At 47.5% G+C, this 17,875-nt stretch overlaps 1 pseudogene; it reads left to right on the top strand.

Moving 5' to 3' along the window:
* Positions 1-1,677: 1,677 nt before the first annotated feature.
* LOC123158053 (uncharacterized) lies at positions 1,678-17,652 on the top strand (annotated as a pseudogene).
* Positions 17,653-17,875: the final 223 nt, after the last annotated feature.

Genomic DNA, 17,875 nt, shown 5'->3' with positions numbered 1-17,875 from the left:
AGGCACGGGAATCGAGGAGCCCAAAAAATGGATATGTGACAGAGCTGTTGCCTCGATTTTCGGAGGTTTATTAATAAAAGGGAAGTATATACGGTTTCAATAAGCAGGTGACGTAATTGCGGTTTATTACAATCTTGGAAGATGACATCATGGCGGTTTACAAGGTTCAAAGATTTTCAAGAAGAAAAGTTCCGAAGTGTTGAAGATTGACATGAACAGGTACAAATCAATCTGGGGCCTAATGTTGGGGATATAACTATTGAGTATAAACCGCCCAGGAGGGGCCGGGTTATACTCATAAGGAGTCATCCGTACTGAAGCCCATGAAGACAAGGAGTATGGTGCTTTACTACAGAGATTTAAAGGCCCAGAGCCCAAAGGCGGATTAGGGCCCGTAGATATAAACCGCCATGTGATATGTAACTTGTATTGTAAGATAGGAAAGGGTAGAAACCGAGCCGGACACGTGTATGAGCCGGCATCGGGATTCTGTAAACCGCCGGGCGTCAACCTGTGTATATAAAGGGACGACCCAGCGGCGGTTCAAGGATAAGAAACAATAACTCGAGAGCCAGGTAAAGCGGATTTGCTCCCTGATCATCGAGACCCCATCAATTCCACCAAAACCGGATCGTAGGCTTTTACCTACACTGCAAGGGGCCGAACCAGTATAAACTCCCCGTGTCCTTTGTCTGGGTTAACCCCTTTAAGCTAATCTTGTTGCGATGGCTTCACGACTAAGTCCTCACACTAGGACATCTGACGTGATAATTCCACGACACCCTACTTCCTTCTTGATTAACTTTGATGAGTATAGGGGTTACAAGAGTTGATCAACCTCGAGATCGTAATGGCTAAAACCCTAGATGTCTAGCCTGTATGATTGTGTTCCTGCCCTACGGACTAAACCTCCAGTTTATATAGACACGGAGGGATGTAGGGTTGTACAGAGTCGGTTTACAAAGAAAGGAAGGTGCATGATCCTAACACCAAGCTTGCCACCCATGCAAAGGAGAGTCCCATCTGGGCACGGGGAAAGGTCTTTAATCTTATATCCTCATGGCCCATTAGTCCGGCCCATATCACATAGCCCGGACGCCCGGGGACTCCTTAGTCCAGGACTCCCTCAGTAGCCCCTGAACCAGGCTTCAATGAAGACGTGTCCGACGCGCAGATTGTCTTCGGCATTGCAAGGCGGGTTCCTTCTCCAACTACTTCAAAGCAGCTTTCCTCACACAAGGGCGGTATCCGACCCTGCTTAATACATACAACCCTAAGCTGTAAAAGGCAACAATACTTAAAATAAGTCATGTCCACGAGCAACTTTTTTGGTGAGATGTTATGTTCTGGCCTTATTACTATTCTGAACCGTTTTACAACCCTGTTTCGCATTTCGAGGCACGACCATTGACATGTCTTGTCAAAGCAGAGATCGTGTCCCCTTATCATGGGATTCTCATCAATAGGGGTTTTGGGTAATCCAACCATGTCGTTCACACGTCTCCTTGGGAATAGGCAAGATTTAAGGCTTATGAGGGGGCACTTGATATTCCCTGCCTCTATAAGAGGACAAAGACCCATCTGTTCACCTCACGCCTTCTCCTTCCTCTGCCTTTCAATCCCCCGAGCTCCAGCGCCCAAGTTCTAAACTTTCCCTTCGCCCCAACTCCTTCGGCCATGGTCAGATCCGGCTTTCAGGGCAAGTGGATGGCCTCCTCCGTAACGGAGAAGAACATCCAGGACATGCGTGAGGCGAGGTACTTGACAACGGAAATCAAACATAGGCTTCCAACCCCGGGGCAGGTCATCCCCACCTCGGAGCCCGGTGAGAGGGTGGTTTTTATCCCCCACTTCCTCTGAGGACTTGGGTTCGCTCTTCACCCCTTCGTCTGAGGTCTCATGTACTACTACGGGCTGGATTTCCATGATCTGGCCCCGAATTCCTTCCACATCTCGGCGTTTATCATCGTGTGTTGTGGCACCCCGGCTCAGAGAAACTGGAACGCCCCGTATTCCAGCCCAGAGATCGAGGAGAAGTCTTCTGGAATACGGAACTGCTTAGCATAGAACAAACCGGTTCTTTATTACAATCTATATTGGGTACAAGGGGATTCTGATATAACAGGGAATTACATCGGTAAGGCGACACTACGCCTGCCACGGTTGCTCTATGCAAGCAGCAAAACAACACGAAGCAGCGCAATAACTTCTAGCATCGAAACAATGACGATGGTGGTGAACTCCACTCCACAGGGACTCTAGCTAGAACGCATATCCTAGCTCGCAAGCAAAGAATCCCCGGCAAACAAGCAATCAAATCCGACATGACCTGCAAACTGGCATGACATGCCAGGTCAGTACATTGAATGTACTTGCAAGCTCACAATAACCAGAAGCATTCAAGACAAACAACAGCATGGCCATTACAGGTTAAGCAGAAATTAACATGACATCATTAGAACAACATGGCAGCAACATGATACCACTATCACAATATAAGCATGGCATGACATATAAACATGATGAAACTAGCATGCAACATGATGACGCTATCAGGCACCAACTTACTCTGCTCGGGTTACCTCGTAACCATCACATGCATCACTTACCATCCTCGAACATCACACGATCATCTCAGGATCAAATCAAGCTTGGTATAAACAATACCATAGTAATCAATACATGACCACAAGGATCTTGACCTTTACCTATGATTCTCGCATAATATCACAAATATTCCACCACTCGGTATCCTCGATACCACGGTGATCCTCTCACGATCACATAAAGATCAACCAACTTCTTTCATCATCGAACCGGGGTTGTTATTAAGCACGTCATTATTAGTACTGTTGACCCATAGTGTGACTTACTTACGAACTAGGCCCTTATCCGTGGGCAGGGCTATCGATAGACTTAACACACGCTCTGCAGAGGTTAGCACACTATACCCACACACGAAACCCATGGCCTCTCGCTCCCATTCGGGTCGACCAACAGCATTCCGACAAAACCGATCTACTACCATGACACTCTCCCGGCCACTCCGACTAACTCCCTCTCAGGGCTAAGTCATGGGTGGTGTTGGTGTCAAAACCGGTGGATCTCGGGTAGGGGGTCCCGATCTGTGCATCTAAGGCTAATGGTAACAGGAGGCAAGGGACACAATGTTTTACCCAGGTTCGGGCCCTCTTGATGGAGGTAAAACCCTACTTCCTGCTTGATTGATATTGATGATATGAGTATTACAAAAGTTGATCTACCATGAGATCATAGAGGCTAAACCCTAGAAGCTAGCCTATGATGATTATGATTGTTGTGATCGTCCCTATACGGACCAAACCCTCCGGTTTATATAGACACTGGAGGGGGCTAGGGTTTACACAGAGTCGGTTACAAAGAAGGAAACCTAATATCTGGATTGCCAAGCTTGTCTTCCACGCAAAGGAGAGTCCCATCCGGACACGGGACGAAGTCTTGAGTCTTGTATCTTCATAGTCCAACAGTCCGAACAAAGCATATAGTCCGGCTGTCCGGATACCCCCTCAATCCAGGACTCCCTCAGTAGCCCCTGAACCAGGCTTCAATGATGATGAGTCCGGCGCGCAGTTTTGTCTTCGGCATAGCAAGGTGGGTTCCATCTCCGAATACTCCAAAGTACCTGTTGTAACAAACAGTGTCCGGCTTCCCATCAATGTTGTACTCCTCGGCTTTTGTGCTTCAATAATGGCCATCTCCATGTGTCGAGCGAATACGAGGAGGCGAGGCATTTTTTCATTTGCCCCCTGTCGGTGTCAAAACCGGCGGATCTCGGGTAGGGGGTCCCGATCTGTGTGTCTAGGCTGATGGTAACAGGAAGCAAGGGACAGAGATGTTTACCCAGGTTCGGGCCCTCTCGATGAAGGTAAAACCCTACTTCCTGCTTGATTAATATTGAAGATATGGGTAGTACAAGAGTAGATCTACCACGAGATCGTAGAGGCTAAACCCTAAGAGCTAGCCTATGATGGTATGATTGTAATTGTGATCGGCCTCCTAAGGATGAACCTCTCCGCTTTATATAGACACCGGAGAGGGCTAGGGTTTACATGGAGTCAGTTACAAGGAAGGAAACACAATATCTGGATCGCCAAGCTTGCCTTCCATGCCAAGGAGTGTTGGGGAACGTAGCAGAAATTCAAAATTTTCCTACGTGTCACCAAGATCTATCTATGGAGAGACTAGCAACGAGGGGAAGGAGAGTGCATCTACATACCCTTGTAGATCGATAAGCGGAAGCGTTCAAGTGAACGGGGTTGATGGAGTCGTACTTGTCGTGATTCAGATCACCGATGATCCTAGTGCCGAACGGACGACACCTCCGCGTTCAACACACGTACAGCTCGACGATGTCTCCCATGCCTTGATCCAGCAAGGAGAGAGGGAGAGGTTGAGGAAGACTCCATCCAGCAGCAGCACAACGGCGTGGTGGTGATGGAGGAGTGTGGCAATCCTGCAGGGCTTCGCCAAGCACCTACGGGAGAGGAGGAGGTGTCACGGGAGGGAGGGAGGTGCCAAGGGCTCAGGTATGGATGCCCTCCCTCCCCTCCACTATATATAGGGGCAGGGGAGAGGGGGGAGGCGCAGCCTTGCCCCTTCCTCCAAGGAAGGGGTGCGGCTAAGAGGGGGGGAGGAGTCCATCCTCCCCAAGGCACCTCGGAGGTGCCTTCCCCCTTTAGGACTCTCCCCTTTTTCCTATATCTTGGCGCATGGGCCTCTAGGGGCTGGTGCCCTTGGCCCATGTAGGCCAAGGCGCACCCCCTATAGCCCATGTGGCCCCCCGGGCAGGTGGCCCCACCCGGTGGGCCCCCGGGACCCTTCCGGTGGTCCCGGTACAATACCGATGACCCCGAAACTTGTCCCGATGGCCGAAACAGGACTTCCTATATATAAATCTTTACCTCCGAACCATTCCGGAACTCCTCGTGACGTCCGGGATCTCATCCGGGACTCCGAACAACATTCGGTAACCACATACAAACTTCCTTTATAACCCTAGCGTCATCGAACCTTAAGTGTGTAGACCCTACGGGTTCGGGAGACATGTAGTCATGACCGAGATGTTCTCCGGTCAATAACCAACAGCGGGATCTGGATACCCATGTTGGCTCCCACATGTTCCACGATGATCTCATCGGATGAACCACGATGTTAAGGACTCAATCAATCCCGTATTCAATTCCCTTTGTCTAGCGGTATGGTACTTGCCCGAGATTCGATCGTCGGTATACCGATACCTTGTTCAATCTCGTTACCGGCAAGTCTCTTTACTCGTTCCATAACACATCATCCCGTGATCAACCCCTTGGTCACATTGTGCACATTATGATGATGTCCTACCGAGTGGGCCCAGAGATACCTCTCCGTTTACACGGAGTGACAAAATCCCAATCTCGATTCGTGCCAACCCAACAGACACTTTCAGAGATACCCGTAGTGTACCTTTATAGCCACCCAGTTACGTTGTGACGTTTGGCACACCCAAAGCACTCCTACGGTATCCGGGAGTTGCACAATCTCATGGTCTAAGGAAATGATACTTGACATTAGAAAAGCTTTAGCATACGAACTACATGATCTTGTGCTAGGCTTAGGATTGGGTCTTGTCCATCACATCATTCTCCTAATGATGTGATCCCGTTATCAACGACATCCAATGTCCATGGTCAGGAAACCGTAACCATCTATTGACTAACGAGCTAGTCAACTAGAGGCTTACTAGGGACATGGTGTTGTCTATGTATCCACACATGTATCTGAGTTTCCTATCAATACAATTCTAGCATGGATAATAAACAATTATCATGAACAAGGAAATATAATAATAATCAATTTATTATTGCCTCTAGGGCATATTTCCAACAGTCTCCCACTTGCACTAGAGTCAATAATCTAGTTCACATCGATATGTGATTAACACTCAAGGTCACATCCCCATTTGACTAACACCCAAAGAGTTTACTAGAGTCAATAATCTAGTTCACATTTACCATGTGATTAACACTCGATGAGTTCTGGGTTTGATCATGTTATGCTTGTGAGAGAGGTTATAGTCAACGGGTCTGAACCTTTCAGATCCGTGTGTGCTTTACAAATCTCTATGTCATCTCCTAGATGCAGCTACCACGTTCTATTTGGAGCTATTCCAAATAACTGTTCTACTTGGAGCTATTCTAAATTGTTGCTCCATTATACGTATCCGGTATCTCTACTCAGAGCTATCCGGATAGGTGTTAAGCTTGCATCGACGTAACCCTTTACGACGAACTCTTTTACCACCTCCATAATTGAGAAAATTCCTTAGTTCACTAGTTACTAACGATAACTTTGACCGCTGTCCTGTGATCCATTCTTGGATCACTCTTGTACCCCTTGACTGACTTATGGTAAAGCACACTTCAGGTGCGGTACACAGCATAGCATACTGTAAAGCCTATGTCTTAAGCATAGGGGACGACCTTCGTTCCTTTCTCTCTATTCTGCCATGGTCGAGCTTTAAGTCTTAACTTCATACCTTACAACTCAGGCAAGAACTCCTTCTTTGACTGATCCATCTTGAACACCTTCAAGATCATGTCAAGGCATGTGCTCATTTGAAAGTACTATTAAGCGTTTTGATCTATCCTTATAGATCTTGATGCTCAATGTTCAAGTAGCTTAATCCCGGTTTTCCATTGAAAACACTTTCCAAATAACCCTATATGCTTTCCAGAAATTCTACATCATTTCTGATCAACAATATGTCAACAACATATACTCATCAGAAATTCTATAGTGCTCCCACTCACTTCTTTGGAAATACAAGTTTCTCATAAACTTTCTACAAACCCAAAATCTTTGATCACCATCAAAGCATACATTCCAACTCCGAGATGCTCACTCCAGTCCTTAGAAGGATTGCTGGAGCTTTGCATACTTATTAGCATCTTTTGGGATTGACAAAACCTTCTGGTTGTACAACCTTTCCTCAAGTATAACGTCGAGGAAACAATGTTTTGACATCCTATCTGCAAGATTTCATAAATAATGCAGTAATTGCTAATATAATTCCAACAGACTCTTAGCATCGCTACGAGTGAGAAAGTCTCATCGTAGTCAACTCCTTGAACTTGTCGGAAAATATCTTAACGACAAGTCGAGCTTTCTCAATGGTGACACTTACCATCATTGTCTGTCTTCCTTTCAAAATCCATATGTACCTAACAGCCTTACGACCATCAAGTAGTTCTTCCAAAGTCTACACTTTGTTTTCATACATGGATCCTCTCTCGGGTTTTATGGCCTTGAGCCATTTATCGGAATCCGGGCCCACCATCGCTTCTCCATAGCTCGTAGGTTCATTGTTGTCTAGCAACATGACTTCCAAGACAGGATTACTGTACCACTCTGAAGTAGTACGTATCCTTGTCACCCTACGAGGTTTGGGAGTGACTTGATCTGAAGTTTCATGATCACTATCATAAGCTTCTACTTCAATTGGTGTAGGTGCCACAGGAACAACTTCCTGTGCCCTGCTACACACTGGTTGAAGTGATGGTTCAATAACCTCATCAAGTCTCCACCATCCTCCCACTCAATTCTTTCGAGAGAAACCTTTCCTCGAGAAAGGACCCGATTCAAGAAACAATCCCTATTGCTTTCGGGTCTGAATTAGGAGGTATACCCAACTGTTTTTGGGTGTCCTATGAAGATGCATTTATCCGCTTTGGGTTCGAGCTTATCAGCCTGAAACTTTTCACATAAGCGTCGTAGCCCCAAACTTTTAAGAAATGACAGCTTAGGTTTCGCTAAACCATGGTTCATACGGTGTCATCTCATCGGAATTACGTGGTGCCCTATTTAAAGTGAATGTGGTTGTCTTTAATGCCTAACCCATAAACTATCATGGTAATTCGATAAGAGACATCATGGTATGCATCATATCCAATAGGGTGCAGTTATGATGTTCGGACACACCATCACACTATGGTGTTCCAGGCTGTATTAGTTGTGAAACAATTTCCAGAATGTCTTAATTCTATGCCAAACTCGTAATTCAGATATTCTATGATCATATCATAGATATTTTATCCTCTTGTCACGACGATCTTTCAACTTCACCCTGAAATTACTTGAACCTTTCAATAATTCAGACTCGTGATTCATCAAGTAAATATACTCAACATCTACTCAAATCATCTGTGAAGTAAGAACATAACGATATCCACTACATGCCTCAGCACTCATTGGACTGCACACATCAAAATGTATTACTTCCAACAAGTTGCTTTCTAGTTCCATTTTACTGAAAACGAGGCTTTCAGTCATCTTGCCCATGTGGTATGATTTGCATGTCTCAAGTGATTCAAAATCAAGTGAGTCCAAACGATCCATTTGCATGGAGCTTCTTCATGCGTTTTATACCATAATGACTTACATGGCAGTGCCACAAGTAAGTGGTACTATCATTACTATCTTATATCTTTTGGCATGAACATGTGTATCACTACGATCGAGATTCAATAAACCATTCATTTTAGGTGTAAGACCATTGAAGGTATTATTCAAATAAACAGAGTAACCATTATTCTCCTTAAATGAATAACCATATTGCGATAGACGTAATCCAATCATGTCTATGCTCAACGCAAACACCAAATAACAATTATTTAGGTTTAACACCAATCTCTTTGGTAGAGGGAGCGTGCAATGCTTGATCATATCAAGCTTGGAAAAACTTCCAACACATATCGTCAGCTCACCTTTAGCTAGTCTCCGTTTATTCCGTAGCCTTTTGTTTCGAGTTACTAACACTTAGCAACCGAACCGGTATCTAATACCCTGGTGCTACTAGGAGTACTAGCAAAGTACACATTAACACAATGTATATCCAATATACTTCTATCGACCTTGTCAGCCTTCTTATCTACCAAGTATCTAGGGTAATTCTGCTCTAGTGGTTGTTCCCCTTATTACAGAAGCACTTAGTCTCGGGTTTGGGTTTTACCTTGGGTTTCTTCACTAGAGCAGCAGCCGATTTGCCGTTTCATGAAGTATCCCTTCTTGCCCTTGCCCTTCTTGAAACTAGTGGTTTCACCAACCATCAACAATTGATGCTCCTTCTTGATTTCTACTTTCGCGGTGTCAAACATCGCGAATACCTCAAGGATCATCATATCTATCCCTGATATGTTATAGTTCATCACGAAGCTCTAACAGCTTGGTGGCAATGACTTTGGAGAACCATCACTGTCTTATCTGGAAGATCAACTCCCACTCGATTCAAATGATTGTTGTACTCAGACAATCTGAGCACAAGCTCAACAATTGAGCTTTTCTCCTTAGTTTGCAGGTTAAGAAAGTCATCGGAGGTCTTATACCTCTTGACATGGGCACGAGCCTGAAATCCCAATTTCAGCCCTCAAAACATCTCATATGTTTCGCGATGTTTCAAAAACGTCTTTGGTGCCTCAACTCTAAACCGTTTAACTGAACTATCACGTAGTTATCAAAACGTGTATGTCAGATGTTCGCAACAACCACAGACAACGTTCGAGGTTCAGCACACTGAGCGGTGCATTAAGGACATAAGCCTTCTATGAAGCAATGAGGACAATCCTCAGTTTACGGACCTAGTCCGCATAATTGCTACTTTCAACTTTCAACTAATTTTTCTCTAGGAACATATCTAAACAGTAGAACTATAGCATGAGCTACAACATAATTTGCAAAAACCTTTTGACTATGTTCAGGATAATTAAGTTCATCTTATGAACTCCCACTCAGATAGACATCCCTCTAGTCATCTAAGTGATTACATGATCTGAGTCAAACTAGGCCGTGTCTAATCATCACGTGAGATGGACTAGTCATCATCGGTGAACATCTTCATGTTGATCGTATCTTCTATACGACTCATGTTCGACCTTTCGGTCTCCGTGTTCCGAGGCCATGTCTGTACATGCTAGGCTCGTCAAGTTAACCCTAAGTGTTTCGCGTGTGTAAATCTATCTTACACCCGTTGTATGTGAACGTTAGAATCTAACACCCGATCATCACGTGGTGCTTCGAAACACAAACTGTCGCAACGGTGCACAGTTAGGGGAGAACACTTCTTGAAATTGTTGTAAGGGATCATCTTATTTACTACCGTCGTTCGAAACAAATAAGATGTATAAACATGATAAACATCACATGCAATCAAATAGTGACATGATATGGCCAATATCATTTTGCTCCTTTTGATCTTCATCTTCGGGGCTCCATGATCATCATCGTCACCGGCATGACACCATGATCTCCATCATCGTGTCTTCATGAAGTTGCCTCGCCAACTATTACTTCTACTACTATGGCTAACGGTTAGCAATAAAGTAAAGTAATTACATGACGTTTAAGTTGACACACAGGTCACAAATAAATAAAGACAACTCCTATGGCTCCTGCCGGTTGTCATACTCATCGACATGCAAGTCGTGATTCCTATTACAAGAACATGATCAATCTCATACATCACATATATCATTCATCACATCCTTTTTGGCCATATCACATCACATAGCATACCCTGCAAAAACAAGTTAGACGTCCTCTAATTGTTGTTTGCATGTTTTACGTGGCTGCTATGGGTTTCTAGCAAGAACGTTTCTTACCTACGCATGAACCACAACGTGATATGCCAATTTCTATTTACCCTTCATAAGGACCCTTTTCATCGAATCCGATCCGACTAAAGTGGGAGAGACACACACCCGCCAGCCACCTTATGCAACTAGTGCATGTTTGTCGGTGGAACCGGTCTCACGTAAGCGTACGTGTAAGGTTGGTCCGGGCCGCTTCATCCCACGATGCCGCCGAATCAAGATAAGACTAGTAACGGCAAGCATATTGAACAATATCGACGCCCACAACTACTTTGTGTTCTACTCGTGCAAAGAATCTACGCAATAGACCTAGCTCATGATGCCACTGTTGGGGAACGTAGCAGAAATTCAAAATTTTCCTACGTGTCACCAAGATCTATCTATGGAGAGACTAGCAACAAGGGGAAGGAGAGTGCATCTACATACCCTTGTAGATCGCTAAGCGGAAGCGTTCAAGTGAACGGGGTTGATGGAGTCGTACTCGTCGTGATTCAGATCACCAATGATCCTAGTGCCGAACGGACGGCACCTCCGCGTTCAACACACGTACAGCTCGACAATGTCTCCCACGCCTTGATCCAGCAAGGAGAGAGGGAGAGGTTGAGGAAGACTCCATCCAGCAGCAGCACAACGGCGTGGTGGTGATGGAGGAGTGTGGCAATCCTGCAGGGCTTCGCCAAGCACCTACGGGAGAGGAGGAGGTGTCACGGGAGGGAGGGAGGCGCCAAGGGCTCAGGTATGGATGCCCTCCCTCCCCTCCACTATATATAGGGGCAGGGGAGAGGGGGGATGCGCAGCCTTGCCCCTTCCTCCAAGGAAGGGGTGCGGCTAAGAGGGGGGGAGGAGTCCATCCTCCCCAAGGCACCTGGGAGGTGCCTTCCCCCTTTAGGACTCTCCCCTTTTTCCTATATCTTGGCGCATGGGCCTCTAGGGGCTGGTGCCCTTGGACCATGTAGGCCAAGGCGCACCCCCTACAGCCCATGTGGCCCCCCGGGCAGGTGGCCCCACCCGATGGGCCCCCGGGACCCTTCCGGTGGTCCCGGTACAATACCGATGACCCCGAAACTTGTCCCGATGGCCGAAACAGGACTTCCTATATATAAATCTTTACCTCCGGACCATTCCGGAACTCCTCGTGACGTCTGGGATCTCATCCGGGACTCCTAACAACATTCGGTAACCACATACAAACTTCCTTTATAACCCTAGCGTCATCGAACCTTAAGTGTGTAGACCCTACGGGTTCGGGAGACATGTAGTCATGACCGAGATGTTCTCCGGTCAATAACCAACAGCGGGATCTGGATACCCATGTTGGCTCCCACATGTTCCATGATGATCTCATCGGATGAACCACGATGTCAAGGACTCAATCAATCCCGTATTCAATTCCCTTTGTCTAGCGGTATGGTACTTGCCCGAGATTCGATCGTCGGTATACCGATACCTTGTTCAATCTCGTTACCGGCAAGTCTCTTTACTCGTTCCATAACACATCATCCCGTGATCAACCCCTTGGTCACATTGTGCACATTATGATGATGTCCTACCGAGTGGGCCCAGAGATACCTCTCCGTTTACACGGAGTGACAAAATCCCAATCTCGATTCGTGCCAACCCAACAGACACTTTCAGAGATACCCGTAGTGTACCTTTATAGCCACCCAGTTACGTTGTGACGTTTGGCACACCCAAAGCACTCCTACGGTATCCGGGAGTTGCACAATCTCATGGTCTAAGGAAATGATACTTGACATTAGAAAAGCTTTAGCATACGAACTACATGATCTTGTGCTAGGCTTAGGATTGGGTCTTGTCCATCACATCATTCTCCTAATGATGTGATCCCGTTATCAACGACATCCAATGTCCATGGTCAGGAAACCGTAACCATCTATTGACTAACGAGCTAGTCAACTAGAGGCTTACTAGGGACATGGTGTTGTCTATGTATCCACACATGTATCTGAGTTTCCTATCAATACAATTCTAGCATGGATAATAAACAATTATCATGAACAAGGAAATATAATAATAATCAATTTATTATTGCCTCTAGGGCATATTTCCAACAAGGAGAGTCCCATCCGGACACGGGCCGAAGTCTTGAGTCTTGTATCTTGATGCTTCAATAGTCCGGACATTGTACACAGTCCGACTGTCCGGATACCCGCTAATCCAGGACTCCCTCAGTAGCCCCTGAACCAGGCTTCAATGACGATGAGTCTGGAGCGCAGTCTTGTCATCGGCATTGCAAGGCGGGTTCCATCTCCGAATACTCCAAGGTAATTTATCAAACACTCAAACCGTGTCCGGATCTGCAAGATGATCTTCACATACCATTGTAGGGAACATAACATAAATCTGATTCACTGGCAATCTTCGTACGTTGTGCCCTTGCATTGTGGCCTGGTCCAACACAAACCGGCGTTCCTTACCCCACCTCGACTCGTATTGCAAGGCGGTTTTACTGGCACGTCCTGCCAAAGCAGAGATCGTGTTCCTCTTATTACGGGATTTTCCATTAATATGGGCGTGCGTGACCCCACGACGACCGTTGGTATAACTCTGTGTGTTTTTAGATAAGCCTCAAGCGGTCACGTTGAGGACTCTTGATATTCATCCCATTTATAAAGGGGTCAAGGCCTATGCCTCTTTTCCACCTCCCTTGCACCTTCTCGCACCTCGAGCTCCAACGCCCAAGACCTAAGCCCAAACACCCCAAATCCTCCAATATGTCCGGATCCAACCTTCAAGGCCGGTGGGTGGCCTCCTCGATCCAAGAGAAAGACATTGCGAAGCTTAGGGAGGTCGGATATCTAACCGCCAACATCCGGCACAGGCTTCCCGCTCTAGGGCAGGTCATCCCTACACCGGAGCCCAATGAGTGCATTGTGTTTGTTCCTCACTTCCTCCGTGGCTTGGGCCTCACCCTTGATCCTTTTGTGAGGGGGCTCATGTTTTATTATGGGTTGGATTTTCATGATCTGGCTCCGGATGCCATCCTCCATATCTCGTCGTTCATTATAGTGTGCGAGGCCTTCCTCCATGTCACCCCACACTTCGGCTTATGGCTTAAGACCTTCAATGTGGAGACGAAGATGATCAAGGGACAACATGCAGAGTGCGGAGGTACCATAATAAGCAGGAACACCGATGCCCCATGGCCAGAGGGTTCTTTCCTAGAAGTATCCGATGTATAGCAACGGGGGTGGTTTTATGTCACGGCCGCCCCCGAGTTCCGCTCGGGCCCTCCGTCACAACTAGCATCTTGGACTGATGTGGGACGGAATTGGGGGCTAGCTGGCGATGTACCAGTATTGCAGAGCCGTATCCGGGAGCTTCTTGAGAGGGACATAAATCTTGTTAGCATAATGCAAGTGATGTTAATCCGATGGATGTTGCTGTGTCAACGCCGGCCTCTCCGGATGTGGGAGTTTAATCCAGAGGGTCCGCAGACTGTTAAGCACTTCTTCGGTTTGAAACTCGAAAGGATGTGCAAATTGTTCTTCGGACCGAAAGTAGAATGTCCGGACACCATCGAGGATGCGGGCCTAAGCTGCAATCGCCTAGATACCCAAGTAAGTAACCTTGATACCGGACACCTTGTTTTTTATCTGTCATAGTTGTTTATTCTGAAAATCATCTGTGGCCAGGAATGGCTCAGCAAAGCGGAGAGAATCGGGTGTCCGGCGCCACTTCCCGAAGGCTCGCCTGGTCCCACCATGGCCAAGATGCTTGACCGAGTACTCAGCAGAATGCCCTCAGGGAAAGACAAGGGGAAGAACGAAGAAACCGAACTCCACACGCTACGCATCCGAACCGGGGGAATTGTTACCTCCCCTAAGGAGGATAGCCAGGAAAGGGAGGCTAAGGCCTCCTCCCCGCGCGGGAAGAAGTGGGCTGCCTCCAAAGACTTGGAGGCGGAGATGCCCAAACCAGGGAAAAAGTTATCCTCGGGGGCCCCTACCCCAACGGGCACCCTCACCGCGTCATGCCCACCAACGGGCCAGCCCTCCATCGAGCTGTAAGTCAATCGACAATTTGAAGGTACTGTGTTTCTCCTAGATAAATAACCAGGATTCGACTTTTGCAGTACGGCTAGCAGCTCTTCTCAACAGATTTCGTCTTCGGGGGATCTTCCTCCGGAGATGATGGAGAGCGAAACCCCTCCCCCCTCTCCGACTCATGAAGCGGGCAACACCAAGGTGTCGTCACGGAGGAGTCCGGATCTGCCAAAGCTGGAAGCCAATGCATCAGCCGCCCTGAGCCCGGAGCGTTTGGCTCCCATGAGGGGCGATGGGGAGGGTCCGGCACAGTTTAATGTCCGGCCGGACGTACTAACAGGCCTACTGGAGCGAGTTGCGCTCTCGGAAGAGCACCGCTCATTAATGAGCGTGGTGCTCAAGAAGATTTCATCCGCTACAGGTGGTTTGAATGAAGCATTTACAAGCATGCTTAGAGGCTTTGAGGTATGTAGTGAAGAATACACTATTTCTTTGGTTGTGAGGCACGCGCTAGATGTGCTCCATATAGATAGTAGCCCCTGAGACTCTGGTTGCCCGCCCTAGGCGGCAAACGGGGGATCATAAATCAATGATTGCACTATAAATACGTGCAGGTACCTGTGGGTCCGGCCGCCGACCAGTCTGTTGAAGTTGCCGAACTAACGAGGCAGATTGGATCGATTGATGCCGATATCATGCTAGTGAACGAGCGGCTGGATAAATCACAAGGTATGTGCTTTGCCTTCCTTTGTATAGGGAAATATGAAGGCGGCATGATGTTAGCGCAATATGTTTGGACTGCAGATGGTGCTACTGCCGTGGAGGCCTTGAGGGCGGAACTTGCTCAAGCCAAGGAACAAGCTCGGGTGAGCAATGCGGCTGCCCTAAAGGCGGCCGAGGAATTGAGAGCCGAACAGGCTGCTCATCGCCGAAGCAAGGAAAAGATAGCCGAAATGGCTGTTGAGTTAAAAAATGCCGCTGACTGGTATGAGCTCCTTAAAAAGGAGAATAAGGATAGTTCGGCGGATCTAAACAAGGAACTGAATGCCACCAAGGAGATACGGACTGAGCTCAGGGGTGCGCAGGAGGAGCTTCAACAGGCCGGAAAAATCACGGCTGGGGGCTCCTACTTGCTGTGGATGAAGTTTTTCAATCCGAAGTACGCTCCCCTGGATGGATGCTAGAGTCCTGCGGACGCGTATGCAGATTTGGCGAAGAGTACAGCTGATGCTGCCAAGTTCTTTGAAGATCAGGGTGACAAGGAAGTGGAGAAGCTTTTCTGGTCGCAATTCAATGCTCCCCCTCGCCCGCTGCCATTAAGTGACAAGATGACTGTTGTAGCGGAGCTTCACAGGCTGTCCGGGCTTGCAATGCGGTCTGTAATAGACCATCTTTGGCCAAAGGGGCCTAAGCCGGACAATTACTTTGGCTTGGTGCAACAATTCCTTGGGGCCGTGCCTCGGATCGACGCCATGAGAAGGTCAGCGTGCATAGAGGGTGCGCGGATGGCTCTTACCCGCGTTAAAGCCTATTGGACGGATATGGAGGCCACCATTATAGCGACCCAGGATCTAGCGGGGGGCCAATATCCGGTCGAGCACTACTTGGCGCAGGTCACAGAAGGTGCCCGCCTAATAGAGGTGCAGTGCTCGAAGAATGTCTTGTTCGAGTGATGAATCGAATCATTGTAAAAACAATGTTTATTTTGATTATGAGGCTATATTTATACTGTTTGCCTGAAGATATGATTCTGTCCCCTGTGCGGCCGTTTATATATATATATATATATATATATATATATATATATATATATATATATATATATATATATATATATATATATATATATATATATATACACACACACACACATCTGGGCTATTCTGTTACGCGTAACAGAATATTATTCTGTTACCCTACTTGTACTGATGCATTCGAGCGGTTGTACTGATTCTGTCATTTTCGTTGAACTGATCATCTTTTATTAAAAATGCAAATAAGAGCCCCTCGTGCTCTTCCCCCTGTCCGTTCAGCCGGCCACTCCAGCCGTCAACTGAGCTGCTTGTGGCCGATCCCTCCCGGTAACCCAGGCCCTACCTCCAGCGACCGCGACTTTCTCGGCTACATCTTCCTCAATGGCTCCGCCTCCTGGCGCAACGGCCGTGGAGAGCTCACCCTCCCATGGCTCCCCAACCTGCGGGCGCTCTACCAGTTCCGCCTCTTCTGTTGTCCCGCCAAAAAGTACTCCTACCACCATGTCGACCACGACGGTAACCCGCTCCTCCACGGCTGCCACCACGTCGCCCACTCCGGCGAGGTCTCTTTCGCGGGCTCGGCCGCGCGGCCAGAGCAGGTGCACCTCTCGTTTGCCGATAGGGCCGACGAGATGCGGGTGATGTTCGTGTGCGCGGACGCCAGAAAGAGGGCCGTGAGGTATGGGCTTGAGAAGGAGGAGGAGAAGGGCTGAACGGAGGTGGGCATGGAGGTGAGGACGTACGAGCAGAAGCACATGTGCGACGCGCTGGCAAACGACATCGTAGGGTGGAGGGATCCGGGCTTCGTCTTCGATGGCCTCATGAATGGGTTGGAGCCCGAAAGGAGGTACTTTTATAAGGTAAACCAAAGATTGGATTCCCCGCAAAAAAATACTCAGAGATTGAACCTGCAAAAAACACCTAAATTTATCAATCATGACAGCAATTTAGTGTTCCAGCAGCAACAGATTGTTCTTCCAGTAGCTTGCCCAGCGGAGGAGCCGGCCGTCATCCTGAGCGGCGCGCTGTTCTCCATGTTGTCAGGCGACTTGCTGGAGCTCGACGACGAGCAACGGTTTGGCGACATGGTTGTCGGGTCGTACTATGAGATCTTTGGTGCAGGGGATGCTCGTCGAGCCACCGGACGCTGGAGCGTGGCGAGAGGACAGCGAGCACAGCGGCATGGCGGAGACGCGGACGCCATGTGGAGTTAATCGTTGAGCTAAGTAGAGCACAGTTATACTGTACATAGTACTAGTTGTGTTGCGTTCTTCCCAATTTGGGAAGAAACAGAGGAGGCAGTTTGTTCCTTAATTGTGTATATAGCAAGTTTCCGATTTATATTTTTTGAGAGAAAGGGCTAGATTGCTTATTTGCATCCATCAAATTATTGTTGTCCACGAATCCAAATCCATTTACTGTTTGAAAGGGCCAGATTGCTTATTTGCTTATC

The sequence above is a fragment of the Triticum aestivum genome, chromosome 7B (assembly GCF_018294505.1).
Source record: "Triticum aestivum cultivar Chinese Spring chromosome 7B, IWGSC CS RefSeq v2.1, whole genome shotgun sequence".
NCBI lineage: Eukaryota > Viridiplantae > Streptophyta > Magnoliopsida > Poales > Poaceae > Triticum > Triticum aestivum.
Note: the sequence above shows the minus strand (reverse complement) of the source record. Positions and strands in the feature narration are given on the sequence as shown.